Raw genomic sequence first — 14,299 nt, forward strand, 5'->3', positions numbered from 1 at the left:
CTGTATGCGAAAAACGAACGAGACACCACTTCACTGATCCACTTGACAAGGATCAGCAGCGAAGACATCGGGATGTCCTTTGGACTGGAGAAGTTGGTAATAAATAGAGGCAAGGTAGTCAAGACTGATGGAGTGGAATTACCAGCAGGGCATAGAGCAGATGTACAAACATGCTACAAGTACCTTGGCATCCCACAGGGATATGGTAACCATGATGAGGAGGCAAGGAAAGCCGCAAAATCCAAATACCATCAAAGGGTAAGACAGGTCCTGAAGAGCCGGATCAATGGGAAGAATAAAATCCGCACCATCGATGCATATGCCCTGTCAGTTATCAGATACCCTGCTGGCATAGTGTGCTGGCCCAAGGAAGGGATGGAAGCTGCAGATGTGAAGACACGAAAGCTCCTCACAATGCATGGAGGTCTCCACCCTAAGTCTAGCACCCAAACACTATATACCAACAGAAAGGAGGGTGGTCGAGGCTTGATAAGCATCCAAGCCACCATCAAGGATGAAACAAGGAGTATCCAGGAATACATCAGAAAAAGGGGAACCAAAAGATGAGCTACTGAGAGAGAGCCTAAGGCAGATACAACACCAGATCTGGAAGAAAGAACAGGAACGTGAAGTGCAATGGCAAGACAAGCCGCTGCATGGTATGTACCATCAACAGATAATGGAGGTGACTGACATGGAGAAATCCTACCAATGGCTGGAGAAAGCTGGACTCTGAGACTGCACAGAGGCACTAATCATAGCAGCACAAGAGCAAGCATTAATCACCAGATCCATTAAAGCAGGAATCTACCAGACAAGACTCAAGGTGCAGACTATGTAAAGAAACCTCAGAAACCGTCCAATACATAGTGGCAGGATCCAAAATGCAAGCAGGAACCGCGCATACTGAACGCCACAACCAAGTAGCGGGAGTTGTATACAGGAACATCTGCACAGCATATGGACTTAAGTACACTAGATGGGAGACCCCAGAAAATGTGGTGGAGAATGAAAGGGTTAAAATCCTGTGGGACTTCAAGATCCAGACAGATGAGCAGGTGTTGGCCAGCCAACCAGACATTGTCATAGTAGACAAGGATCACAAGACGGCAATGATAATAGATCAGAAAGAAGGAATATGAGAAGCTTAAGTAATACCAGGGCCTCAAAGGAGAACTGGAGAAGATGTGGAAGGTGAAGGCAACAGTGATTCCATTGGTGATAGGAGCACTTGGAGCGGTGACCCTTAAGTTGGAAGAATGGCTACAACAGATCCCAGGAGCTACATCTGAGCTCTCTGTCCAGAGAAGCGCAATGCTGGGAACAACTAAGATCCTGCGCAGAACATGGATGGATATGACCGCCAATTGGTCAATTTTTACTGCTAGGCAGTCACTTAAGTGTCTGGCAAGCAGACCAAAGTAAGCTATGCGCACTGAGCCATCTACACGTTCAGTTTACATACATAGGCTGCCATCGTTCTCTGCAGTTATATCCCAGTCTACACAGGACAATTCACTGCAGAGAATGATGATCTTTTGTGCTTCATAAAAGATCATTTTATCTGATGAACTGAGCATTTTGCTTGTTCATTGTATGATTGACAGCTTGTTTACACGGCCGGATAATTGTGAAACGGAATGGTATTGGCAATGCTCATTCATGATTATCTTGCAGTGTAAATGCCCCTTTGCCTCTCATCTGTATTGTGAGCTACTTTATGCTGATTTATCACCAGATTTCAGCTCAACTTTGATGTGGTCATAAATCTGAAGAGAAAATTACAAACTCCCCATATTCTGCAACTGGCAATACATTGCAATTCTGTGGCTATTGAAGGAAAATGATGCAAAACTTTTAATGAAACCCAATTGCAAAAAAATGATTGTTTAGGTGAAAAGAACTTCATTTAAAGCGAACCTGTCACCAGGTTTGGCCGATATAAGAAACGGCCAGCGCCTTTCAAGGCTTATCTACAGCATTCTATAATGTTGTAGATAAGCCCCCGATCCGACCTGCAAGAGAAGAAAAATCAGTTTTATTATACTCACCCGGGGAGCTGTCCGGTGCCTCCCATCTTATGATCGCTGTCCTCCAGCTTACTTCATGGTCACCGGCATCGCGCTCCTGCCCAGGCGTACTTATCTGCCCTGTTGAGGGCCGTGCACAGGCGCCTGGAAATGTCAGAGAGGCCCTGCACACTTCAGGGAAGATAAGTACGCCTGACAGGAGCGCGATGCTGGGGAGCCTGTGAACCAAGCAGAAGGGCAGTATTGCAAGAAGATGGGAGGCGCCGGACCGCCCTGCAGCTGACTATAATAAAACATATTTTTCTTACCTTTCAGGTCGGATCGGGGGCTTATCTACAGCATTATAGAACGCTATAGATAAGCCCTGAAGTATACTACTTACCAAAAGTTAAGGGTATTTGGCTTTTGGATGAAATTTTAGGATGATCCTAGAATTTCCCTCTAAGCTTTTCAGGTGAACTTAAAGGGAATCTGTCACCTCATTTTTGGCCTATGAGATGCGGTCACCATTGTCGACTTTTGTTTCAATAAATTGTTTGAGATGAGGAAATCGCCACTGCTGCTTCTGCTTAACCCCTTTGAGACAAAGCCTGTTTTTGACCAGGACAAGTTTTACAATCCTGACCACTGTCACTTTATGAGGTCATAACTCTGAAACGTATCCTGGTGATTTTGAGATTGTTTTCTTGTGACATATTGTACTTCATGATAGTGGTAAAATTTATTCTATAAGACTTGCGCTTGTGAAGGAAAAAAACCCCCAGAAATTTGGCAAAATTGTGATAAGTTTGCAATTTTCAAACTTTTAGTTTTTATGCCCTTAAATTAGCCATATCACACAAAAATAGTTAATAAATAACATCTCCCACATGTCTGCTTTACATTAGCACAATTTTGGAAACATAACTTTCTCTAGTAACCCCCCTCGACAGCCCACCTGGAGGATGTTCCCTTTTCCTAATAGGGACAGGAAATGGCAAAGAGGTTAAATTACCCCTCCCACATCCTCCCCCCTCAGTGTTCTCTCCTGTCCCTACTAGGGATGACTGTATCATCTTCAGTGTCCTGTGCCGGCAGCGGTCACCGGGGGGCAGAGAAGTGACCGTTCAGCAGGGAGGCAGACTTACCTCTCCTCCCCGAGCACTGCTCCCATCTCCACTTGGACTTGTGGACCCCCCCCTCCATTCCACAACTTTGGGCAAGGTCTGGGGGGATTCTTCGACTGGAGGTCTCTCGGAGCTCTCCAGCCTGTCTCCTACGGTGTTGGGCAGCAGGTTGCGCTGGGCGCAAATGCGAGATGACTTCCGGCCTGAAGCTGGCGGCAGGATATGACGTCACGCCGGCCGACTTCACCATGAGGGAGAGGATCTTTTGCGCTGGAACGCATGACGGCATTACAGCGCAGATGGTGTCGGCGCCCCCCCCCCCCCCCCCCCACACACACACACACACACACACACACACACACACACACACACACACACACACACACACACACACACACACACACACACACCTGGACATCGGAAGGAGGAGGTCCTCTAATCAGAGGACAGGTGCTGTGTCCGGTGGCCCACATAAGAGCCCCGGACAAGGAAGACATCTAAGGTAGGACCACTGTGTGGTGAAACAGATGTCAGGTTCCTCTCGCTCTGAATCTGCAGATCCCAGCACTCTCCCGGGCCCAGTAAGTACTCTGACACTGGGTGTCCATTCCCCGTTTGCAGGTTTTGAATCTTACGGTTCCTCCTCCCCTTTCTTGTAGTGGGACAAGGAACCTGCACCAGGAAGCAAGTCTAAGTTCGCTCAGTGTGAACGCACTCCAATATGTTGGGATAGAAACCAGCCGTGTAGACTGGGGTGCACCTTCAAGAGGTATAGTTAATTGATCCTCTAATAGGATAATGGAAAAGTGTTTAAATCTCTCATATAGGGAAAAGCCTTTACTTATGTATAGTCTCACTGTGTCCCCAGGCAGTATTAGCGTCAGCCCAGTGGTGGTTCAGTGGACACCGTGCTGATGAGCCTGACACACTGCCCACTGAACCACCACTGGGCTGACGCTAATACTGCCTGGGGACACAGTGAGACTATACAGAAGTAAAGGCTTTTCCCTATATGAGAGATTTAAACACTTTTCCATTATCCTATTAGAGGACGTTTTCCTCCTGAATACATCTGGCCATATTTAAGTGCCTTATGCCATCCATGAAATTTTTTGATACTCATGGTAGTGGATGCTCATTAGATGCAATTTGGGTCAATTTACCCACTGATCAATTAACTATACCTCTTGAAGGTGCACCCCAGTCTACACGGCTGGTTTCTATCCCAACATATTGGAGTGTGTTCACACTGAGCAGTCGGTACTTGATGAAGCTCCACTCTGGGACTGAAACGTTGTTGATTTTGGACTGCATTAAAATTTTCATAATCAAAAGTTGAGTGCCAAGTTTTCTCTTGATATTACTCACGGGTTGGGATCCTACTTAGGCACCACTCACAGCAGTGCCACGTTATATTTTCTATCCATGGCTTACATCATATGCATAGTCCCATACCTCGACGACCTCTTATTGGTGGATCCTTCAGTACCCATGCTACAAGAACACCTACAAATGACAACCCAAATCTTATTGTCTCTGGGCTGAATAGTGAACCTCAAGAAATCGGACATGGTTCCTGCAATAACAAAGACCTTCCTAGGAGTCCTATAAGACTCACACAACCAGATGTCTTTCCTGCCCAAACAGAAACAAATCTTACTAAAAGCAAAGATAAAGATACTACATAGCAAGGGGATGGTATCATTAAGAAGGGCCATGTCCGTTCTTGGATCACTGACATCCTGTATCCAGATTATAGAAAACTGACGGCACATCTAGAACTAATCTGAACAGGTGCATACCAAAAAACATCCTGTATCCAGATGTTGGCATGGGTGCAAGCGCACACCAGGACACTTCAGACCCATATCCTGGCAACCTGGGACGGATCCCCAGAATCCTTGGACTGGACAGGAAGATCCGGATACCACCTCGTGTAAAATCCTCACTGACATGGTGGCTAAAGAGAGAATTTAAGCAGAGGGGTTCCCTGAACACAAGACCCAGCAGTCACTATAAAAGTAGACGCCAGCGGAAAGGATGGGTAGCCATGGTATCCCAACACGTATTACAGGGGTCCTGCTCGAACGAGATAAGCCAACGGTCCTCAAACTTCAGGGAACTAAAGACTGCAGTAACCTTAGTCCTGGGTGCCCACGTGAAAATATATTCAGACAACATGACAACAGTTGCCCACCTTCGCCATCAGGGAAGTACAATACACGAGGATTTGAAGGCAATATCAACCAGAATATTTTCGTGGGCAGGAGAACATCTTCTCTCCTTGTCCGCTCTGCACATAAAGGGTTGGGTAAACATACAGGCCGACTATCTGAGCAGAACAAGGAGCCATCCTGGGGAATGGAGTCTAGACGCCGAGGTCTTTCAGATATTGACCAGAAGGTGAGGCCATCCAGAGGTTAACCTATTTGCAAACGCTCAGAATGCAAAAGTGGATCAATATTATTCACTAAACCCATCCGATCCCTGCCTAGGGGTAGATGCGTTAGCCCACTCATGGACATTCAGACTGGCTTATGCCTTCCCTCCACTACTAATTCTTCCAAGAGTTCTACAAAAAATAAGGAGGGAAAGGGTCAAGGTAATCTTGGTGGCTCCCTTCTGGCCCAAAAGAAGCTGGTTCCGGACCCTTGCCAACCTAAGGGTAGAAGGACCCCGATAGAACTACCCTCAGGAACCTTCTCTATCAGGGACCAATATTTCATCCGCATCCCGAGAGGTTGCACTTGAAGGCCTGGCTTCTGAATTCTCAATCCTGAAGACTAGAGGATTGTCAGAGAGTCATTAAGACACTGCAGAAAAGCCGAAAAGGCAGTGACCAACTCCATTTACCAAAAAATATGGAAAACCTTTATCGCATGGAGTGCACCAGAAAGAACTTGGCCCAGATTCTGGATTTTCTGCAGGAAGGGCTAGAGAAAGGTATCAGACCTAACACCCTCAAAGTCCAGGTGGCAGCCCTAAACTCATACTTTGACCAAGCATTAGCCAATCACCGATGGATTGGATTAGAAGGTTTATGACAGCAGCATTCCTACAGAGAATCTGACCCCCCTTAGACTAGCATTTCTTCTCTGATGTTGCTATCAGTGTGTCAAGAGTGGGAGAAGAGAGTTGCATTCACAATCCAACACAATGGGCAGCACTTTGAACACATTTTATAAGTGGTCATAAACTTGTACTGTAAGTAACTCAAGAAAGAATAAAGTTACCTTAAAACCAAGCACACCATTGTTTTTCTTGTTTAATTCTCAATAAGTTTGATGTGTCACATGACCCTCTTCTCTTTGGAAAAAAAAAAAAGTTGGATCCAAAATGGCTGACTTCAAAATGGCCTCCATGGTCACCACCCATCTTGAAAAGTTTTCCCCCTCCCATATATTAATGTGCCACAAACAGGAAGTTGATATCACCAACAATTCCCATTTTATTTAGGTGTATCCATATAAATGACCCGCCCTGTACAGGCTCTCTTATCAGTGAACCCTACATAAAAATCTTACAGGACAGTCTTATTCTTCAATTGGATCCGTCATTTCTTCCTAAATTGTCTCAAGAGTTTCACAAGTCTCAAGAGATTAATCTTCCCTCCTTTCGAAAGCCGAGAAATAAAGAGGAAGAGCAATTCGACACCTTGGATGTTCAAAGAACTGTACTCCAGGTGATGGAGAAAATTAGGAAGGACCAAAACCGGTTCATTCACCTTCGAGGTCCAAATAAGGGGAAGAATACTTCCAGATCCACAATCATCAACTGGATCAAGCGAGCAATCTTGGAGGCATATCATGTACAGGGCCTTCCGCCGCCAGAGAAATTTACAGCTCACTCTACGAGAGCAACATCTGTCTCCAGGGCTGAGAAAGCCAGTGCTTCCATCGAGCAGATATGCAGAGCCACTATCTGGTCCTCGGTCCATAATTTTCTAAACATTACAGGCTAGACCTGATGTCAAAAGAGGACTTGGCCTTCGGGAGAAAAGTCCTTGAGCTATAGTCCCTCCCTAAATATGACTCTTGGGTATTGCTCCAGGTGTTCTGTCGTGGGGGGGTTACTAGAGAAAATAGAACTAAACTTACCTGTAATTCGGTTTCTAGTAACCCACCTCGACAGCAGGAGTAATCCCTCCCTTTGCTTAATTTAAGTTCTTTAAACAGAATAAATATAATTTGAAGCATTCCATTTTCTGTGGTCCTTTATAATAACACCTCTTTGTCATTTCCTGTCCCTATTAGGAAAGGGGAACATCCTCCAGGTGTGCTGTCGTGGTAGGTTACTAGAAACCAAATTGCCAAATTACCGGTAAGTCTAATTCTATTTTTTTTTTCTTTGTTAGGAAGTTATAAGGGTTAAAGGTCGACCAGTGATTTCTCATTTTTAGAACAAAATTTGAAAAAAAATTTTTTTTTTTTTGGGACCACCTCACAGTTGAGGTGACTTTGAGGGGTCTGTATGACACAAAATTCCCAAAAGTGACACCATTCTAAAAACTGCACCCCTCAAGGTACTGGTGCTTCACAGGAATTTTTGGAATGTTTAAAAAATGAACATTTAACTTTTTTCACAAAAAATTTACTTCAGATCCAATTTTTTTTTATTTTACTAAGGGTAACAGGAGAAATTGGACCCCAAAAGTTGTTGTACAATTTGTCCCGAGTACGCTGATACCCCATATTTGCACGTAAACCACTGTTTGGGCGCATGGCAGAGCTCGGAAGGGAACGAGCGCCGTTGGACTTTACTGTGCAAAATTGACTGGAATTGAGATCGGACGCCATGTCGCGTTTTGGAGATCCCCTGATGTGCCTAAACAGTGGAAACCCCTGACAAGTGACCCCCTAAGGAACTGTGTGTGGTGAGCACTTTGAACCCCAAAGTGCTTCACAGAAGTTTATAATGTAGAGCCGTAAAAATAAATAAATATTTTTTTTTCACAAAAATATTTTCGCCCCCAGTTTTTTATTTTCCCAAGGGTAACAGGAGAAATTAGACTCCAAAAGTTGTTGTGCAATTTGTCCTGAGTATGCGGATACCCCATATGTGGGGGTAAACCACTGTTTGGGCGCATGGCAGAACTCTGAAGGAAAGGAGCGCCGTTTGACTTTTCAATGCTAAATTGGCTGGAATTGAGATCAGACGCCATGTCGCGTTTGGAGAGCCCCTGATGTGCCTAAACAGTGGAAACCCCCCAATTCTAACTCCAACCTTAACCCCAACACAACCCTAATTCCATCCCTAACCACAGGCTTAACCCCTAACACACCCCTAACCCTAATTCCAACCCTAAGTTTAGCCCCAACCCTAACGGGAAAATGTAAATACATTTTTTTTATTTTATTATTTTTCCCCTAACTAAGGGAGTGATAAAGGGGGGTTTGATTTACTATTTATAGTGGGTTTTTATGTTTGGCAGCTGTCACACACTAAGGCTATGTGCCCACGTAGCGTTTTAAAACGCACAGTGAAAACCAGACTCCTTCCCAGAAATCGCGTGGGTTTTTTTTCCCGCGCGATTTCACCGCGATTTTCTTCGCAATTTTGCCGCAATTTTCTCAAGCACTTTCCAAGCGATTTGAAGCATCGCTTGGAAAGTGATTGACAGGTTGGTCACACTTGTCAAACATAGTGTTTGACAAGTGTAAGCAGCTTTTTACTATTGAGGCTGCCTATGCGGCATCAATAGTAAAAGATAGAATGATAAAAAGATTAAAAAAATTGGGGTATATTTACCTTCCGACGTCATGCGCTGCATTCCCGGGCCTCAGCGTTCCCAGCGATGCCTTGCGAGACCTGTGATGACGTTGGTCTCGCGTTACTATAGCGATCTCGCGAGACCACGTCATCACAGGACCTTGCCGCAAGGCATTACTGGGAACGCTGTGGCCCGGGAATGCAGCGCGGGACGTCGAAAGGTAACTATACCCCGATTTTTTTACAGGGGTATGGTACCCAGGGCCTGGAGGACAGTCTCCTCTCCTGCACACCGTGGGTACCAACCGCACATGAGACGCTTAACTTTCCACATGGTGGGCATAGTCACATGCGGGAAGTAAGCGATTCTCATGCATTCCTACGGGTGCGGAATTGCGGCAATTCTTTGCGATTCCGCACAAAAGAATGATCATGCTGCGATTTTTTTTCCGCGATGCGATTCCGCCGTAGAAAAAAGCGCAGCATTAGCACAGCATGTGCGGAATGCATGGGGGGCGTTCTGAACACGATTTTTAAACGTTTTCACGGCAAAAACGCTTAAAAATCGCATCGTGGGCACACAGCCTAAAAGACGCTTTTTATTGCAAAAAATAGTTTTTGCGTCATCACATTTTGATGCAGATTTTGGCCCACAGAGTCATGTGAGGTCTTGTTTTTTGCGGGGCGAATTGACGTTTTCAGCAGTACCATTTTTGTTTACATCCATCTTTTAGATCGCGTTTTATTGCACTTTTTTCGGCGGTATGATAATTCATTGTTTTTTGCCTCATTTTTTATTTTTTTTTACAGTGTTCACTGAAGGGGTTAACTAGTGGGACAGTTTTAGAGCGGGTTGGTACGGACGCGGCGATACCAAATACGTGTACTTTTTATTTTTGTATTATTTACATAAATGGATTTATTTATATTTTTCCTTTGGGGATTTTTTTTTTTTAAATATTTTTACACATTATATACATATTTTTGTAAATATATCACGTCAGATCACTGATCTATGAACATAAGGATGAGTGACCTCATGGAGATCAACATCCAACACTGCGGAGACACCATCACATGTTTCTCAACGCAGTGATCTAGAGCAATGCCCCCATCCCTTATGGGAAATATGCAAAAGCATGTAAATCAACAGCCGCGGAGACACCATCACTGATCTGACACTTTGCTGATCTGACACTGTGCTATGCAAAGTGACAGGCGGTGAAGGAGGCTTGCCGGCGCCTGCTCTCAGCAGGCGCTCGCAAGCCACCTCCCTGCAGGACCCGGAAGGACCCCGTGGCCATCTTGGAAACCACCAGAACAACGCGATCGCATTGCGTTGTTCCGGTGGGAGAGTGTAGGGAGCCCTCTTCTTGCACGATTCTTCTCTATGCCGCTGTCAGCACTGACGGCGGCATCAGATGGGTTAAATGCCAAATGAAGTCCCATATTTCATGTAAAAGAAGCCAAATTTACTTTACTATACAAAATAAAACTGTTTTTTTTTTTTTTTTTTTTATAGCTCTTTTAAGTGCATGTTTGAAAGAACAAAATAAAAATGTGCCTGGTCAGGAACAGAGGTAGGTAGCCTCATTCTGAACTGGTTGATTGTAATGACAACATACATGGACAGCGCTGTTTGGACTAATAAGAATAAATCAAAATGCAGACTTAATGTTACGAGCCGATTTGCATTCCTGTGGGTTCAGTTCACCATCCCCTTATGGCTCCCTGACAGATAGCGATGTCTTATGCTAATACACAACCCCTCGATCACTGAGCGGAGCATGTCACTCACCATTTCAGCAGACTTGTAGCTTAGTCTATGGTACACTTTGGCTCTTATTGGGGTGAAGTTGATTTTGGGGTGCGTTCAGGTAAAGGTTAACTACTGTACTGATTTGTTGTTGTTCAGTATAAGAGCTCATGCACACGTCTGTGATTTTTTTTTTTAATGCAAGAAAATCTGTCTGAAAATTCACCACTATTTTTTGATCAGTTTGTCTGAATTTGGTCTGAGCTTCATCAGTTTTTCTGAGGGGAAAGTCTGTCGGTATCCAAGTGCTCGGTGTTCTCCCTCCACCCCCAAACAGACTCGTAAACTTGCATTGCCGATTTTGATCTGACTGGTCTCCGATTTTGCAGGGACCTGTAAACGGGTCATAAAACTGTCATGTGTATGAGTGCCATCTGTGAAGAATGTGGATGGCACTCTGGCGTGAAAAACTGACAAGTGAATGAGCTCTAAGTGTAAAATTTCTCAGCCTATTTTAAATGATTTTTACATATTTCTTTGCAGGTTCTAAGAGATCAAACAGCCTCAGAAAAAACCCGAATTTTGGCAAAAATAGCACTTTTTCCTCAAATCTCAGGTCTCCTTATTCATCTCCATATTCCTGCTCTAGTTGTAGTAAATTAAAACCTCATAAAAGAATGAAGCTACCAGTGTCTGTGAAGTCTTCGTTGCCACCTGGGACCATCCTGAAGGAAGTGCGTATTGTCATGCATAACTTTAGAAATTGTCGTCCTGTTTCCCGGAGAGCAACGCACAACTTGTGTTGTAAACTTGGAAAGGAAGTTGTAGTAAGACTCCAAAGGCAAACTATCATGCCGGGCCAGCTGAGACTAGGTTTAGGCTTTAACACAGCCCAGCAACCAGAGCCTCCTTCATGTGAATTATCTCCGCCACCTAGAACAGTGGCTTTAGTTGAAAATGCAAAACGTCCCTGTTTAATAAACCTTCCGTCTTGTAATGAAGAAGGTACACATGAAAAAGTTCTAGTGGAACAGCGTGAGAGTTTCTCAGACTGCAGTGATCCACAATCGAGAGGTCTGATCACCAATTCTGTTGACAGTGAAATGGTGGAAACTCTTACGCAAAGTCCCATAGAGGAGTCAGATTGGCAAAACTTTGATGTTGATCTCTCTATGGAGCATCCACAACCACATGCTCTGGTGTCCCCCGTAGACTCTAGTAGATCACATTCAGAAATGCTATTACAAATTCAGGAGGCAGAGGACCAATCTCCAGCTGGTTCTGTACCTGAAAACACAGCTAGCGTTAATGACGCCGACTCCCTCATACTGCAGTCTGACCTTTTTTCAGCCAAAAAGCATGGACTGACTCGTTATCTCACTGTAAATCTGAGCAAATCTAAAGTGGAGTTGCCCATCAACACAAGCGCTCAAAATCCACACCAGTCCATGGGTAAATGTAGTCTGCGTCCTGGAAAAGCGCACGAGCCGCTAAAAACTAAGGTGTCCACGTTGTTTGCTGCTGTATGTGATCCCATCGAGCAAGAGAGTAAAAGGGGCCCCTCAATACCACAAACTAGGTCATATGAAAGTAAGGCGCGCCCAAGAAAACAAAGATCCGTGCATTTTGAGGATAAGGCTTCATTGGTACAAAAAGAAAGTCCTCTCAAACCACCTGAGGGTCACTTTAATGGTCATGTAATAGCCATCGGTGGAGCTGCAAGTGCTCAAGCTCAAAAACGTCGTTCTGCACCACCCAAGCTATTCACTGAAATGCAGTTGGATCCCAAGTTGTCCTTAAAGCCATATGTAGAACTGGGGTTTAACAATAATCTTAAAAGGAGGCATTCTGTTACAGGAGCACACGAGTGCCTGGCACCCATGCGAGAGGAGGCGGTGAATGCTCTATACACCTCACAGGAATCTGAATTTTTGACTGCAGAGGGCAAGAAGAGAAAAGTGGCTTTTTAATCCCTTCACACCCTCCAAGAGACTCCGGCTTGTGGTTACCAATGGCTCCTCGATCTGTACATTGCGTCCACATCTATTGACGAACCGAACTGAGCATTCTCCCATCTACATCATTCCCTTGTTATGTTAATGATTCCAAAGCATTGTGTAGAGGGTGGAGTAGAAGTTTTAGGGTACCATGGGCTCCGTTTTGGTTATTTTTTTTTTACTAGTAGCTACTATTAGGATTATTTACACACCAGTTTGCCTTAGTCTCCAAAGCAGATGGAAATCTACAATTCTGTGAGATCTGGCTTTACCCCACTTCTAAGATAGATATTTTTTTTTTTTCTTTTTTTATAAAAGTGTTTCCTTCCAGCTCCATTTAATTAGTAATGCATTATGCACCCCACCAGTTACTGTATTTGTTTTACCTTGTGTTATTAATATTTAAAGTACTAAGTTATTATCGCAGAAGTATTTTTTTTTTCTTTTCTTGGATTGAATTTTTTATTTTTTTTTAATATATACCACTAAAAGATTTTGTATGTCATTACTGAACCATTTCTGTACTGTATAAAGCATCATTTGCTGTACAACATGAGCAGAATACACCGAGAACGCCGCTGCTTATTGTCCGGTGCATCGTACGGCCCTGACCGAGGAGAGGAAGGTGTATAGCTACTACAAGAATATGTCCATATGGCACAGCGAATAGTGCGAACTTACCACAGATACAAAAATTTGTCTGGTAAGAGTTGAAATCCACGCTGAAAACATGCAGCAAAAATTGACCTATTGTGGTCGTCACATCTGCAAAACTACTCAATTTATGCTGTGGATTTTCTTTTTGGTATAAAAGTGAGATTTAGTAAAATTGTGTCCACATTATACTATTCGGTTGATGGAAAGTCCGCTGGACATATGCCTCCTGTGCACATAGTGCAGTGCTGCAGTCACTAGCTGTTTCACCGGCGAGACCATGACCGGTTTTTTTTTTTTGCAAGATTGAGTGATTGTGCAGGACAACAGTGGGAAGATCACTGCGCCACCAGGCAGCTGTGGTATAAATCTGCAGCATGATTGTGCCATGTGAACATAGCCTAAAGCTGTCGCTCTCATGTTCTACCTCGATTCTCCATATTCAGACCTCCACCACAGTCTTTTCAAGCTCCAGACTTTATTTTACAAGAATAAAGTTTTACAAACACTTTTTTCACAAAACGTGCTTTTTGTAATCTGTCCCTGGCTGAAATCTTAGGCCAGGATAATGTTTCTAGGGTCTTTCTTGCATTTCTGTTGGAAGCAGTGATGTAGCATCCTATTACATTAGGTAACGGCAGCGCGTAGGACTAACAAAATGTCATCGCAACAACCAGCACTTGCCCACCAGACCATGTTGTATTGGAGGGCAGCAAGGAGCATTCTGGAATAGAAGGTGAGAAGGACTAGTTAAAGAGAACCTATCACTTGCTGAAAATAGCTTTTCTGGTGCAAATGCAGAATTCTTTTTCTTTTGTTCATGCTCTCCATTCATGAGATGTGGTCCTCTCTTCTGTGTCTATAAATAAATAGTCATAATATGCAAGTGGGTGTGGTTCAAAACTCCTCCCACGAGGATCGTCCCAGGTTGCACTAACAAGTCCGATTTTATATAGAGAGGAGAGGAGGCTCAGGAGTGGAGAGGTGCATTAACAAGTGAAAAACGCCAGATGCTGGAGAACAGTGATGTATACACCAGGTAAGAAA

The 14,299-nt window shown here is 44.1% G+C and overlaps 1 pseudogene; it reads left to right on the forward strand.

Annotated features, from left to right (window-relative positions):
• LOC141085576 (histone-lysine N-methyltransferase KMT5C-like) overlaps positions 1-14,073 on the forward strand; it is a 34,873-nt pseudogene extending 20,800 nt beyond the window's left edge.
• The last annotated feature ends 226 nt before the right edge of the window (positions 14,074-14,299 follow it).

This window comes from Dendrobates tinctorius, unplaced genomic scaffold (assembly GCF_039654945.1).
Source record: "Dendrobates tinctorius isolate UK_male_01 unplaced genomic scaffold, ASM3965494v1 ptg000028l, whole genome shotgun sequence".
Taxonomy (NCBI): domain Eukaryota; kingdom Metazoa; phylum Chordata; class Amphibia; order Anura; family Dendrobatidae; genus Dendrobates; species Dendrobates tinctorius.